General features: G+C 38.4%; 1 protein-coding gene and 1 pseudogene across 1 annotated transcript in view; one reads left to right on the top strand and one right to left on the bottom strand.

Moving 5' to 3' along the window:
• The window catches only part of Mid1 (midline 1), a 336764-nt gene that overhangs the window by 296059 nt on the left and 25778 nt on the right, over positions 1-14927 (bottom strand). The gene's annotated exons all lie outside the window — the stretch shown is intronic.
• LOC121825988 (small nucleolar RNA U3) lies at positions 11348-11543 on the top strand (annotated as a pseudogene).

Raw genomic sequence — 14927 nt, 5'->3', positions numbered from 1 at the left:
ACATTAAACACAAATGAGAATAAATACATAGAACCCCAGAGTGATCATTAATGCACACACTGAAACCCACACCTCTAAATGACCACTGGTTCTTGGAAAGAGTTATCTTGGAAACCTAAATGCAAATTCTAGTTAAGACAGATGTTTTCAAGATTTTTGGAGTCATTTTCAAAGTTCCTTCATAGTAATTTTTTAAGTAATAAGAAAAGCAGTCTTATTGACTATCTGTGAAAAAAAATACAAAATGGAAAAATACAGTTCATTAGGAATAGTTTCTAAAGTTAATTTACCTTTGATATCCTGGGAGAATTGCTGTAATTTGAACAGAATATAGATAGGATAAAAGGCTTCTGTAAAATACTGAAGAGGGTTTCTAAGCACTTTCAAGGGTGTTACAGATAAGTATATTTGGCTCTTTATTATTGTTCGATCTATTTTACATTTCAATAGTATTTGTTTTCTTTGCTAAAGAAACATAATTGAAGCTCCTTTTTGTTTGCTGCGGTGGGGGACTCTTCCTCTTGCTCTGCAATGTTTTATTTTGTACTAAAAAGCAAATAACATGATGAAAAATTTGGGGGCGGGGTGTCTGAATGGCATTGGGTGGTGGGGCAGGAGGAAAGGATAAAGTTGAGGGGACAAATAAAGATAGAAAGACTGAGAGAGAAAGATAAAGGTTTGCCTGAAGTCACCAGACATTAGAAAAGTTAGAGAATAAAGATTACAGAGGGCACATATGAGAATTGTGTATGATTAGTGAAGACACATAAAGGGCTAATTTGGAGTCTAGGGATATCTACAGTGCTTGCTTAGCATATAAGGCCCTGGTGGGGCATGCCTGTAATTGCAGCACCCTGGAAGTTTGAGGACATCCTCAGGTCTATAGCAAGTTCCAGGCCAGCCTGAAGTATATGGGACCCTATAAAAAATAATGAAAATGAAAGGAAGATAGAAATTGGATGAGCAAGAGTGAGAAAGAGAGATTGGAAAGAAAAAGGTAAAGAATCTGGATTGAGAAACTTCCTTTAAGAAATTTTCCACACTGAACACAAAAATCATACAGCCCAAATTAGTTTTAGTTTCTTTAAAGTACTGGAGAGAAGAGGGGAAAGGAGGCCAGGAGACAGTTGGTAAAGATGGATTTTTATATTCTGGTCAAGTGTAATGTTCATTACTTGCTATGGTTGAATTATTTCCATATGTCACATTGAGAACCTTTATGATGGAAGCGAAGCCTCAAACACCATAGAATTATGTAGCCATTAGGAAAATCCCTGGGTCTGGCAGAGATGTTACACATTTGTTTCCACCTGTCAAGGGATTGTAATAGGTACTGCTCTACAAGCTAGCATTGCCTTATTTAAGACTGGCAATCCCATGGGTTTTATGTTGTGAGAAATAAGACCAAAGGATGTCAACAGGTATATTAAGGTTCATTGAAAACCAGGTGGCTTCAAGAGAATGACAGTTCTTTCATTCATTTAATTGGTGACAGCTTCAAGGATTCTTAAACCTCAGGTTCCTAAAGGAACAACTCACGTCAAGTAATAATGGAGGAAGTCTGTCTTGGAGCTTAATTAGGAAGTAGGAGAGCTGGTGGGAGGGAAGAGGTACCCCTCTGTAGTAGCTGTCCAAATTACCGAAAAGTATGAAGGTCTGCTTTCATTCCAAGTCTCCGTCAGAAGGAAGAAGATGTTGTAATAGTCTTAATCTGCAAAACCCAGCAAAATGTCATTTTGTGCAATGCTGAATCACAGTAACAAACCACAGGATGGTTTGTGAATTTATTAATTTACTTCTGTTGTTGAGATCTTGGTCATATTTTAAGGAAGGATAAGCAATTTCGAAAAATGAAATCACAGAAGTTCTTAATGGCCAGCTGATCAGCCTCATGGCATGTAGAACAAATTAGTTACAGAATCCAGACAGAGCTTAGAAGTTTTGATGTCTATCCTAGTAGACATGATGTCAGAATACTCAATTCCAGAATTTCCATCAAAATTAAGTTTCCTTTTTTGTTCATTGAATAAAATTATTGCAACAGTGATCAAACAATCCACCCAACTCAACTACACACAACTATTACAAACCTCTTGTGCTCTAGATTCTATTCTGATGGTGAGGTCACAGTGAGTGAGACAGAAACTCGAACTTTAAGGTTCTTGTCAGTCATCGAGATAAGAAAACAAACAACTAAACAGCTCGTTTTTTTTTTTTCAAGGTGGAGAATGTGGCAATTGCTTTACCAGTTAATCTCTATTTCCAATTATTTATATTATATAGTGATACTATTCATAGGGCAAATAGATGTGCATAAATGTAACAATGACATAACACTAGGGGAGAGGAGAGTCACATCTTCTAGTGGCACCATAGGAGTAACTATACAAGGAAGTGTATAGTGCCGAGAACTGATGTAGCTTTAGGATTCTGAAAATCACTTGGAATCTATCAGCCAGAGAAAGGAGAAAGACTTTTCTGGCAATCAGGAACATAGAGACAAAGTCACCATAACATGAGCATGGGACTGTGAAACAGGGACTGTGAAACTGGGACTGTGAAACAGGAAGGCATAAGGTTTGGAGACACAATCAGAAATTTGGCCAACTAGATGACTAGGAGGGGAGTCAGGGAGGCAATTTCAAATGGTATTTTGGGGGGTCAGGGCAGGCAAAAAAGGGCCCAAATCAAGGCCATGATAACAAAAGGTTACAACATTGAAGCTATAGAACCCAGAAAACTTTCTATGTAAAGTAGGAAAGAAAAAGAGACATGGGAGGTAGCTTGAAGCTTCCGTTTTTATTGGATGAAGCACAGCTGAGATAAGAAGTATGGGGTGGTGGTGGTGGTTCGGGGTATAGTAGGCAGAATAGTGGCCCTCAGCCAAGTCCATGTTTTTTTTAGACAGGTCTCACTCTGTAGCTCTGGCTGTCCTAGAACTTACCCTGTAGACTAGGCTCAAATTCACAGAGATCTGCTTGCCTCTGCCTCCCCAGTGCTAGGATTGAAAGTGTGCACCACTATGCCTGGCATGATGTCCATGTTCCAATCCCTGAAAATTGTGACTGTGTTATTTTAGGAGATCAAAATATGCCACTTCAAAACCAGACTGTAGGAGACCAGAATATGCCATGCCAAATGTCCCCTTTGCATCAAAATTCCTTTGAAATGACTACTTTAAGAAGCATCAGACATAGGGGAAGCTTTGAAAAGAAGGTAAGTTACCATTTTGTAAGAGAAACTTCTGTTTTGTAAGGGAAATTACTATCTGTAAGAATGGCTTCCTTCCTATCAGGGAAGGAACAATTGCTAATTCTCAAGGAACAAGTATATGGAGGAACATATTAATGGAGAAGTCACCAATAATTACATTTCTCCTCTTTCCTCCCTCCAAATCCTCCCATATGTCCCACCCAGCTCTCCTTCAAATTCATGGCCTGTTTTTTCACTAACTGTTATTACATGCATATATGTATAAACATTATACATCTATAATGTACATATACATATATGTTCATAAATAGAGCCTGCTCAGTCTGTAAAATGTTAATTGTATGTACATTTTCGGGGCTGACTATATGGTATTGGATGTGCTGTCCCCCGAGGAAAACTATTTCTCCCATTCTCAGCATTCTTTAGTTGCCCATGGTTCTTTGGGTAGGGTTGAGGCCTCGTAGACTTCTCCTGTCCACTTTGGCATGTCTATTAGATTATCTTTGTTTAGTTCAGATTTGGGTAGTCATGTTGGTTAAAGTTTATGGGTATAATATCAGCTTTCAAGAAACCCCAACCACATATTATTTCTGAATATCTGAATTTGGGGAAATATAAGAATTAAATAATCAATTTCTATAAGCATAAGGAGTAAGACATATATCTGAAAATAAAATCTGCTTCTTTGACATTTTGGGAACTGGCCTCAAACTCCTAGAAAAATGACACTTGTTGTATATATTATATAACCTGAAGTCTGATTCTTAGGATGACCAATTCGTGAGACTGTTTGTGGGTTTAAATCTGACAGAGGTTTATGAATATTGAACAAGAAAGGAAAATATCAACTTCCACTTAGTGATCTGAGACATTTCCCACAACCTCTCTAGTGTATCATGACACTGATTTATTCACGTTACTGAAGTTCCCCAATGTTCTGTAACATCTGTCAAATCCAAAGGTAATCTCACCAGATGTTTTTTGTAGATTTAAAATTGTTCCCACGTAATGACTTCCAATATTAAAGTGCATATTTAAACGAGGATAGTAATCTTTTGGGTAATTGATGATAGAAGACCTAAGAAATGCCAGTAAGATTTATCAGGATGATAATTTGTACTTGCAGATATGATTTTGTATGTATAAAACAAAAATACGTTTCCCAAACACCAAGAGATTAAGTTGCTTCAAAGAGCTCTCAAAGTGTTTCAAGAAGTCTGGATTACTCCTAAATTTGCAATTCATACACTGCCTTTCCTGCTACTTTGAGTGGGTAGAATATCACTTGTCTGTTCCATTTTGAATGCCCATCTCACACACAAATAATCTGTGTATGAATCACTCATCCAACAGGATGCCTTTCTGATATGTATAATTATGTATATTTCTTAAACAAGGATCCATTAAGAGCCTACAGAAAAACCACACAGGTGAGTGGAGTGCATATTAGGAAACCCAAAAGGGTTTGCATGTGTGCTTCATTGTATAGTAATTTAGATGCCTGTGTATTTCCTATTTTGGTGACACCCATTGCGATCATTCCAGTTGCTCAGGACTGAAACTTTACAGCATCATTAAATATATCTTTTCCTCATACCCCTCATCCAATTAGCTGCCAATCCTGCTGACTCTATGATCTCAATATACTTGGCATCTGACCTTTCCTGTCTGCCACAGTGACTTCTTTCTTCGTGGATTTGTCATGACCTTGGAATTGATTTCCTTCGTTGGGAAGCATGCCATTTCTATTGCTACTTCATTTCTCTTTTTATAATCTGAACTTTATCATTGCTTTTTAAGCATGACTCAAATGCCATGAGAAATTGCTATTATAAACAGCCTGAAGTGCAAGATTTTTAAGTTGATCCAAAGTACAGTGTGGTGTATAGGTCAAGATTGTCTATGAACCTCTTAGTAAGATTCACAATGGAGAGATATAAAGAAATAAAGAATGAGGTGCTTGAATAGAGAGCTCTGTGGGTAAAGCACCTGCCACACAAGTGTTAAGATTTGAGTTCGAATCCCTAGAACCTACAGAGAGTGGTACTCCAAAGAGATTAGAGATGGTGGCAGGAAAGTCCCTGAAAGCTCAAAGGCCAGCTAACCTGGTGTGCACAGAGGAAAACAGGAGAGATGGCTTTAAATAAGGTGGAACTGAAAGACCAACACCCATGTTTGCTATCTGATTAACACATTAACAAGTGGGAACCTCTATCCACATGCATCTCTCTCTCTCTCTCTCTCTCTCTCTCTCTCTCTCTCTCTCTCTCTCTCTCTGACACAAACATACACATAAACATTACATATGCACACATAGAGATTGAACATCTAGAAACCCCCCTAAACATTCTTTTCTTTTTTTCTTAAACTTTTTCTGATTGTAGTTATTGAAATCTAAATATATACATATGGAATTTACTCGCTTTTAATTTTGTACTGTTTAATTTTCAGACATTTTTTGTCCTAATATTTTTACTGCTGAAAAGTATGTATATTGGTCTATAATAAAACTGAGACTTTAGAGTAGTAATCACTTGTGAAGCTACTCACAATGAGGGCCCTGGCCTGACAGCATGGGCATCACTTGCAAACTTGCTGGAAAGATAGAACTTCAGGCTGCATCCCAGACCTACTAATGAAGAATTTCTAGGGATGGGTCCTAGCAACTGGTGTTTTGACATATCTCCAGGTATATGCAAAAATGTGAAATGTAATGATCAGCAATCTTTCTACCATTCCCTCTACCCCAGTATCCCCTCCCCCAACTCCCAGTGCCCATTAAGCACTTAACATGTGTCTAGTTAGGCTGAAGGAGTGAATATTTAGTTTAGTTTTTTTAAAAAATATAAATCTAAACAGTTACATGTTGCTAGTGGTTTCCATATTGGATAGTATAGGTCTAGCCTCAGTACTAAATCCTTAAGTAGACAGCCACTGTGTAATATTTGTGTTGTATTTCAACTTTTCAGTTCCTCTAGTTATGGTTTCCAACGCCAGAACCCTCACAGCAAAATATCAAATGTTACCCATCTTTAAATAAAAGGCTTTGTTTCTCTGTTTAGCAAAACCTCTAGGATCTTTCTTATTTAAATTTATTTCCCTCCTTGGTTTCCCTTTTAGCATTTTCTAGGTTTTCTTAAGAAGGCATTGCTCTCTTGTTTGTACCTAAATCAATTAGGGGTAGTTCACCTTCTCCCTGATAGAGAGATGTTGGTTTAACTATCTTTCTATGACTAGGCAGTACTCTAGCTGGTACTGTGCAAATGGGAAACACTCAACAACCGCGTAATTGAATTAAACTTACAGGAAACCAGAGAGAAAAGTCCTCAACACCAACAATACATCTTAGTATTCTTAGAAGTTGAGACAGATCAGAATGTTAACATACACAATTTAGTTTAGAATAGGAAAAATGTTAAGGCTATGGTGAAACATTTGTCACAGGATCAAAACACATTGTTATAAAAATAAACCCACTGCCTGCCTCATCATTTCTTCAGCAGCAGGAAAGCATTTTCCTTTGGCAATTCTCTACCTCCATCAGAACTGTTCCTTAACTAAATGTGAGATTAAAAACAGACTTGTAGCCTTTTTTTTTTGGGATGGTACTCCTACTGGTAGAAGCATATTTTTGCTTTGTATAACAGAGCTTTCCATTAATTTCATGCAATATTTTAGACTTCTGAATGAATCAATATTTTGTGAAAAAAACTGTGCTTGATTTTTGCAGAAAAGGTGAGAAGAAAAACGCAATTTACTCTGCTTTATTTCAGAGTTCTATATTTGATCCTGTTTTTACATAGCTATAAAATTAGAATACATGAAATTAACCACACCAAACCAAACACTAAAGTGGTTAATAAGTATATTCTACCATCAGTGCAGCAAACCTCATTAGACTTTTATAGGGATTACTTACCCACACTGACTCACAAATACAGCTTCCCAAACTCATACTTGACAACGCCGCCACACAAAAGTCAGTGGGAAATGTGTTATTTTTCAACAATGTGCAATGGCAGCATTCACATTAGATTTGAAAAACTGAATGTTAAGCCCTATTGACAATTTGTTGTGTGCCTTTCATTATGAGAACTCAGCAACTAACCCAAGTGCCAACTCCTCTGAGGACTTGCATTTTCAAAAATTTTAGGTTGACTGACAGTGCTGTGATGAAAGAGGATCATGATTCCAGAAGTGCCAAAGATCCACATACGACACAGTTGATGTTTGTCTTACTTTGCTCTAAAGTGGTTGGAAAAAGTGAAGGAGTATCATGGGCAAATAACAACTAATATGCTGGTGTGTCTGAGAATAAAAAAAAGATATTTATCATAATAATTTGCCATTTATTAGAACATAATGGTAAAAATAAAATATTAAGGTAGAAGAAAAGATGCCATAATACAAAATATGTGATCATAGCTAAGTATAAGATAAAGCATATATGTTGAAGAATAGAAAAAGAACCTAGACACTAAGCTGTCAAGACATGTTTCCTTTGAGCAAGGACAAAGGTATTGAGGGTGATGATGGAGACTGTTTTTATACAGCAACGTTAAACACTTTTATTAGTTTCAAGAATGTTTCAATACACTACTTATAATCAAATGTAAAATTATGATTGTTTGCAGTGCTGGAGATGGAATCTGAGCCTCAAGTATTGTTAGCTGATGTCTCATCACTGAACTATTTATATCTCTGACCTCAAAGTTAGAATTATTTTAAGAAAGAAAAAAATAACATGCCTTGAAGAAAAGGCATCAGGGGTGGTGGCACATGCCCATAATCTTAGTATTCCAGAAGCCTGAAGCAGAATTGCCAAGAACTGAAGACTACCATGGGTTACATAGAGAATTCCAGGCCAGTCTGAGCTTCAGTGTCCTCAGCCAACCAACCAGCCAACCAACCAACCAACCAACCAACCAAACAACCAAACAACCAACCAACCAACCAAACAACCAAACAACCAAACAACCAAACAACCAACCCAAGAAGAAACAAAATAATACAAACAAAAAGAAAGAAGGAATGGCATTTATTTCATAATTGAGAATTTTTCAGAAATATATGCATAAAAATAATTTTTAAAAATATGAAAGTCCTGTGGCCAGGCAGTGGTGGTGCATACCTTTAGTCCCAACACTCAGGAGTTAGAGGTAGGCAGATCTCTGTGAGTTCGAAGCCAGCCTGCTCTATAGAGCAAGTTCCAGGACAGGCTCCAAAGCTATACAGAGAAACCCTGTTTGGAAAACAAGCAAGCAAGCAAACAAATATATATGCAAGACCTGAACAAGGACAACACCAATAAACATGCTAACATGGAACTGGGAAATCTCACAGACCACACCCCTAGACAAAGAACTATAGGCAGAGTGAGTAGAAAAATTCTTAATAAAGAAAAATGAAAAAGAAAAGGGACTATAGGCAACTAAGGAAGGGTGGGAGAAATAGTTTTCCCCAGGGAAGAACACACTAATTGGTTATCTAATGCCAAGTGGTCACTTCTGATAATGTATACATATAAGTAACACTAAACAACTGAGCAAGTTGTATTTATATAGTTAGAAACACACACACACACACACACACACACACACACACGTATGTAACAACAGTTAAAGATTTTGAGAGAGAGAGCAAGAGGATTAAATGGAAAAGGTTAAGAAGAGGAAAAGGAAGGGGAAAGGATGCAATTACATTTCAATTTCAAAAATAAAAACATAAAATATTTTAAAGAAAAACAAAATAAAAACCAAGCAGGCTTCATTCATGGCATCTAATTAATACTAATAAATGATAATGAAGACTTATGCAATCATTTGTAGTTTCAAAGTTGTACTTTTACATACATTATCCCAGTTATAAATTTGATGGCGAGATGGGTATCACCATCGTCATTTTACAGATTAACAAAATGAAATTTAGGCATGTTGAGCCACTTTGCTAGTATCACCCGGGCTGTTTATGGCAAAGCTAGAATTTGACTAAAATTCTTGGTTCCAAAGCTCAGGTACTAGGTGAAATATTCTTTCAACTAAAGGATATCCAGATGACATAAATGGACTAGCTGAATCTGGACAGAGAATCTACATAATTAATGGCTTTGTAAAATGTAGTGCTCACACTTGAATTTCATATGTGTTTTAGTTACTTTTCTCCCTACTTTGCAGAATACATTACAAAAGCAACCTAAGGAAGAGGTGTCTATTTTGACTGACAGTTTGAGCATGTCATGACAGAATGATTATGAGATAGTCAGTCAAATTGCATCCACAGCTGAGAAGCAAAGATAGTTGAATGCTGGTGTTCAGTTCACTTAATCCAGTCCAACACCACAGCCTTAGGAATAATACCACCCATATCTGGGGTGGGTCTTCCCACCTCAATTAACTAATTACAGAAAATTCCTCACAGGTGTTCCCAGAGGCTTGTTTCCTAGGTGAGTCTAGGCCTTTTCAAGTTGACAGTCAACATTAACCATAACAGTATGTATAGCAATATTTTTGCAGTCTGAGAGGTCCCAAATAACTTCCCTGAACACTCTTTCTAGTGATTTCTTCTTTAAGTAGAGGAAACATCAGAGGGGGAAAAAAGACTTAAATATCCTTGACTGCCAATTACATCTTTACATTCTATCATATTTAAGGCCTGTTCATTGTTCATTCACTTGCTCCATCTATAAGTATTGATTCATTGTTATTTTATTTATTGTGTATGTAGAACATGGGGTTACAGGAAATGTCGGATCATTCCTGGGTTCAGGGAACAGAGAAATCTTGGAGAAATGAGTCAAAGGTACTAGTACTAGGTGCCAGAAAGCAAAGCAATGCTGTATGCACTAAGCTTCTCTGTTCTCAACTGATGTCAGCACTACTCTAGTGACCTTTCAGTGGCAATTTGTCTTCGTTTCATCTCTGTTGCTGTGATAAACCCCCCCTGACCAAAAGAAACATAGAGCAGGAAGGCTTTATTCCAACTTATAGTTTCAGGCTACAGCTTACCATTTCAAGAAAGTCACAAATGCCAGAGCTTGAGACAGCTGATCCCATCACATCACAATCGAGAACAGAGAGAAAAGAGGTTATCTTTTATAGTGAAATATCTGCCCGTTATTCTGCCCCATGCTTGACTGGAACCTCATCATCTCTCCTTCCCAGTGAGACTGCTTCATTCTTTCACCACAGCACCAGGACTGGCATTCCAACTGGCTTTAACACACACAAGACATCCATGCCCTGCACCCTGCCCGCTTCACCACGACCTTATTCCCTCTTCTTTAGTGTCTATGTTCCCTAAGACTTTTTTCTTAGCTCAAAGACTTCACATGCTTCACTCCCTCTAACTGGAAAGCTCCTCTCTTGACCTCTGAACCTTTATGGGTCATCTCATCACTTCCACAGCACCCCCAGGAAAGGCTGTCCCTGACTTCTCACTTCTTTCCACAATCTACTCCCATTAGCCATTGTCTAGCCCTATATCTTGCTCTGAACCCCTGAATCCTATGCATCTCTCTGTGTGACTCTATCCCCCCTTCTGTCGGGCTCTAAGGTGGGCTCAGCCACTGGAAAGTCTCAGGAAGAGCTGCAAGGGTTTCAAGTAACCACGTGTTTTCACTCCCTTTCCTACCTGAGTGCCATTCTGGGTACCACCTCTTTCCAGTAGCATCGGTTTTCACTAAGTGTCACATTCTGTTCCCCTTTCCCTCCACCATATAAGGAAATCAGCACATTTTCCGTGTTCCCTTAGTTCTGCTCCCATCTCTAGAAACAGCTCCTTCATCAACACATTTTTGTTTTTACCATGTGAGATGAGTTCTGTCTCCAGTCAGCACTCTGACATTCATACTGTCTAGTCACTATCACTTGCCCTTCATGTTATTTCCTCCACAACACCCAATCATTTTTCTTTGAATTCTTATCATGTTTAGTAAATGTATGTATGATTATTCATATTTTGATACTTTAATACTTGTCACTCTACCTGAAAGTATTTTATATCTTCCACAGGGCCTACAGTTGATTTGCTAATGACAATTAAATTCATGGATTAAAGGGTAGAAAATAATCAACATTGCAGAAAAAAACACATCAGAGTGGTTCATGAAATAAATCATCATTTAAAAACCAATGTTAAGACTCTACTTTCAGGGATCATTTCTATAGTTCTGTACTAAAGAAGTTTCTCCCACTGAGTAGAGCCCCAAGACCACGAGGAGGAAACCTATGTTCCCTCTTGAGCATGAAGCCGCATCTAGGGGCTGCTTTCCTGCAGCTGCCTATTGACATTGAGGATTATTCTCTCCCTTTGGGAGAGTGAGAGGAAAGGGAAAAAGAAAAAGAAAAGCCAAAAACAAAGCAAAAAAAAACCTCCAAAAAACAAACAACAGTAACAACAAACCAGTGTTAACCAGGCACAGTGGTGCATACCCCGAGTCCCAGCACTCTGGGGGCTGAGGCAGGAATACAAAAAGTTTGAGGTCAGACTGGGCTACATAGTGAGTTCCACACCAGCCTGGATAACATAGAAAGACTCAGTATTAAAAACAAGCAAACAATGCTAATGTGAAGAATTTATAGATGAAACATACAGCACACATGAAGGAGAATGCTTGAAGATTTAAAAGATGTGTATATGATTCAACTGACCTTTGTTCAGTACCTCATTCATACTGTACTCTACTGAGCACTGAAAAGAGCTGTTTTCATTTGAAGGGTCATAGACTAGTGGATAAGATAGAAGCATAAAGAGAACGAGGCACATGAGAAACATGAGCCACGGGTACAACTGGGTCAAGAAGACAAGTGCTATTAAGGGATGAGCTTTATAAAGAACACATTTGGAAGTGAGATTATGTTTCAGTTTTGTTCAGAAAACAAGATGGTATAACCATAATCTTTTTGTTTCCCCCCATTAACTCTTCAGGTATGAAAGGAAGGAAGAAGCATGTAAGTCAAATAGGTTGCTTTGAGGTAATGCCTCAGCCCAGATAAAATCGTACAGTCGGCATTGGCAGGTAAAGAGGCAAGGACATGAAAATCGCCTGGCTTTTACTACAAGACTCTAAATGTGTGAGCCCAGATCATAACAGTAGATCAAGTGGAGAGTTTCTAAAGCTTTTAGTTGGAGTTTCTGGAAACCTAAAAATCCCCGAGTTCAAGAAGGCATAAATAACATACCCACTGTCAAGTCTGATATGCTTGTGTGCAGCCCTGGGTGGCATGTATGAGTATATGTAGTTGTAACTTGACATTTATAATCCACAAGGTAGCAGTTACACTCACCAACAGTCCTGGAATATTAAGAAATAATCTAGCATCACTTTTCATTGAAATAATATTTTTTTACCCTCATATAAAGGGAAAATTATTTCTACAAATAATTTTATTATTTTCATGGTTTTGTGAATTAGTTGCTCCAGCTCAGAAAAGTCACAATAAGCTACAAATCATTCTGATTAGAACCAAATAAACTTTGGGATCCTGTCCTTGCTCACTCATTAGACCAGGGGTCAGTAATCTTTTGGGACATACCCAGCCAGATAATTAATAACTTAGGTTTTGTGAACCATATGATTTCTCTTGTTACAACTCAACATTATTATGGTAAGTGAAAACAGCCGCAGATAATATGTAAATGAATGGGTGTGGCCATGGCCCAATAAAACTTTGATTACAAAAGTATGCTTCAAGCCAGATTTGACCTATGGGCTGTAGTTTGCTAGGTTTGTTGCAGACTACAGAAAAGGAACGTGTGCGGAGTGGGGTGGAGGGTGGACTAAAGCCGGAAAGACAGCTTTATAAGAGGGACTGAAAATAGAACAATTGTGGTAGCACCAAAATAGTACCAGAAAGAGAATACTATATTTATGATACATTCTAAGGTAAGAGCAATCATCAACAAACTCCAGCCAGAACTCATATTATCCACTTTTCTTCAGGTTATGCCAGGTTTTTCTTACCTTTTTATCATATTCTTCATTTTGACTAAGAAAATTTGCTTGTATAATTTCCTATCTGCTATAACCATGGTGCAAAAAAAAATCCATTTTGAACAATATATATATCAGCAGTAGGAGACTAATTGTAATACGGATGAGCCTTGAAAATATAAGGCCTAGTAAAGGAAGCAGGGCAGGAAATGATAAGTAGTTTATAATTCCACTGATGGGAAAAGTCCTGAAGAGGCCAGTACAGAGAGACAGGAAGCAGATTAGTGGTCGCCACAGGCTGCGGAGAAGGGGAAGAGGGGAGGAACTGCTAATGGGTACAGGATTTCACTTTAGAGTGATGAGAATGTTTTAATTAGGCATTAGTGATGGCTGCAGGACTCTCTCTCTCTCTCTCCTTCTTCCATCTCTCTCTCTCATTGTTTTTATTAGCTTGTAAAGAGTGCAGACCTCTTTCATGATTCTAAAAACCACTGCAATGCACATGTTCAGATGGGTGCCATCTTTCTGGACGGCAATTGGAGGCAAAAGAAAACAGTACAGCGGAATTGAGAAGAAAAAGAAGACGTCAAAACCGAAGAACAGAGAAAAAACGATTTCAGCCCCTGGGGTGGTCCCCTGTTACTCAACTCAAGTACAAAAAATTCTCGATTGTGTCTTGAGAGCTGGATATGATTAACACACATTGAATACATGTATGAATGTCTCAAAGAATAGGTAAGTAAAATAAAAAAAATTAAAAAGAAAATTCCTTGCCTTCCCATGTCTGTGTGGTAGTTGAAGCGTTTATATGAGTTAACAGCTGATACACCTGGGGCTAAGAGCTTTTCATATATTGTCAATTGAGGACAATTCTGCAAAGTCATGTATTAATAAAGCCCATTTTACAGGTGAACAAGCTGACTAACAAAGGCTTTATTTTTTCCTCTATTCTTCCTAATTTAATAGATCTCCTGCAGGAGTTTACTCCAGCAAGAGAATAGTGGCAGTCTGGATCTCACTCTCTGGACATTGCTCAGCCATTTGTATAGGCAGCCTTGCAAACAAGTTCACAATGTCACCATCTGGATTTCCCAACTAGGCTCCCTGCTCCCTCTACAAACCAAAACTGTCAAAAGGAACTATTTCAAACTCTGATCATCCCACGTTCCTCCCCTGTATTAAAGGCCAAGCCTCAAATCCTAGTTTAGAAGGGCTTGGTTGCCCTGGTTCCGCTCCCTATCACATCTGCCACATCCTGCCGTTGCCCTTCCTGCCCCAGCCCATGGGCCTGCCTACCCACCCAGCCTAGGAGGCTTATGCCAGTTGATGTCTCTGCCAGGAATGCCTTGGGCAGAAAAGACTGTCTTCCCATAAGCTCCTAAAGATGCTGTCTTTGTCTACTGTTCTAAACTAACCACAAATGGCTCTATTTCAATACTCGGTAAAGCTCTTAGCATGTGACATTTCTGTCTTCACCCTCTTCCCTTCATCCCTTCTTTCTTTCTCTCTTTCTCCTCCTTCTTCCTCCTCTCCCCTTTACTTCTCCTCCAGATCCTCCCTCCTTGTTCCAGTCTTTCCTTTTTTCTCTTTGCTTTCTCTTCCCCTTGTTCCTTGGCCTCTCTCTCCCTCCCTCCCCACTTCTTGCTTCCTTTCCCTGTGTAGAATCCAAGCTCTATGAGAACATGAACTCAGGGTTGTTTACCTGCCCCTGGCCCATTTTAGGCACTCAAATATTTGGTGAAAGAATTAATGAATGCCAATGAAACTTGGCAAGGGTTCTGTG

This window comes from Peromyscus maniculatus, chromosome X (genome assembly GCF_049852395.1).
Source record: "Peromyscus maniculatus bairdii isolate BWxNUB_F1_BW_parent chromosome X, HU_Pman_BW_mat_3.1, whole genome shotgun sequence".
Taxonomy (NCBI): domain Eukaryota; kingdom Metazoa; phylum Chordata; class Mammalia; order Rodentia; family Cricetidae; genus Peromyscus; species Peromyscus maniculatus.
Note: the sequence above shows the minus strand (reverse complement) of the source record. Positions and strands in the feature narration are given on the sequence as shown.